This window comes from Acyrthosiphon pisum, chromosome A1, assembly GCF_005508785.2.
Source record: "Acyrthosiphon pisum isolate AL4f chromosome A1, pea_aphid_22Mar2018_4r6ur, whole genome shotgun sequence".
In the NCBI taxonomy this organism is placed as follows: domain Eukaryota; kingdom Metazoa; phylum Arthropoda; class Insecta; order Hemiptera; family Aphididae; genus Acyrthosiphon; species Acyrthosiphon pisum.
The window spans coordinates 129,201,601-129,203,069 of record NC_042494.1 but is presented as its reverse complement, the minus strand read 5'-3'; the positions used below and the strand labels follow the sequence as shown (position 1 = coordinate 129,203,069).

The 1,469-nt window shown below is 25.0% G+C and overlaps 1 long non-coding RNA gene across 1 annotated transcript; it reads left to right on the top strand.

Annotated features, from left to right (window-relative positions):
- The first annotated feature begins 102 nt into the window (after positions 1 to 102).
- LOC100572783 lies at positions 103 to 1,431 on the top strand. The gene is made up of 3 exons (XR_511267.3): positions 103 to 192; positions 297 to 345; positions 1,248 to 1,431. It is a non-coding gene; the product is annotated as an uncharacterized LOC100572783 (long non-coding RNA).
- The last annotated feature ends 38 nt before the right edge of the window (positions 1,432 to 1,469 follow it).

The following is a 1,469-nucleotide window of genomic DNA, read 5'->3' as shown; positions in this document are numbered from 1 at the left end:
CTGATTCAACAATATTGCAATCAATAGATATCCACCGTCGATTGCTGACTACTACAATGTGGGACTATAATAATATATTATCAATATTACTTACTCGTGAGCTATTCATATTTGGTTTAATTTGAATATAAATGTTGTATCCACCGTTATTTCTATAGGTAGTACACCAGTACACAGACCACATTGTGACTTGTGAGTATATTAATTACATTTTATAAATACTTTAAATTTATTGAAATTTATTTAACCACGTCTTTTTAATACCTAGTATATTGTGTTATTTTTTTGTTACATAGAATATTACTTTGTCAATGCAAATATTAATCCCAAGTGATATTCTTTGAAGTAAGTTTTATGTTTCTATTTTGTATGTTGATACGAGTATTTTATTATTACGTTTTAAATTGTATTGTTAATTGTTAATACTTATTAATGTCTATCTTATGTATTATGTTCTCTATAAGATTGTCCATCTTTAAAATATCTAGGTATTGATGATTGTTACTTGGTAGAGACTTAGTGTTAAGTTTTACTATAACTTTAGTTATACAATAAATACGGCATGAAAAGTGATTATTAAAATTTACTTGTTTCCACAATGTGAATTTGGATTGCATGACATGATGCGCTGCAGCATTTGGTTATAAATTTTAATTTGTACAAAATCAATGTAATAACGTAATAAGCTAATCATTATGTTTATAATATATTTTTACTATTTGACATATTAACTAATTTATATTTAACTTATGAACTAACATCAACAATTATTATTTGTTTAAGTAGATAATGATATTTAATTTTTAATATGATATTTTTTTTAAATTTTAATTAATATATACAATGTATATTATACAATCTGTACTCAATCGTTATACTAAATACAACATAAATTAATACAATAATTTAACTATCATATTTATAAATTTAATTTTAGGTGTGATTAAGATACAATAAAATGTTAAACTTGTAACTAGGTTTTGGTTATTTGTATAACATTATTTCTACTTAGTACTTTTTAGTGAATACATATCTTCAGTCTTCACATTTACTATCCACACAGCACTGTATACGACTTACCAAAAAAGTTTGATACCCCTTATATTATTTTATATAATATTATTATAACAATAAATAGCAATCGACACTTAGAGTCATGATTATTAAACATGAATGCTCTGTTATCGACAAACGAATATAACTCTTTAATATTTATTTACTTCTTATAGTAAATATTTTTATTTCAGATAAATATGGAGGAGATATTTGTTATTCTTACGTTACTTTTCGGTTTCGTATTTGGTGCGGATGAAGTGTTACAATTAAATCAAGGAAAGTTGACTGGTAGCAGTTTGAAAACAAGAAATGGACGAGAATTCAAAGCGTTTCAGGGAATACCCTACGCCAAACCACCAACTGGTGATCTTAGGTTTAAGGTTAATCATTCAAAATAATATTGAGTTTCGATA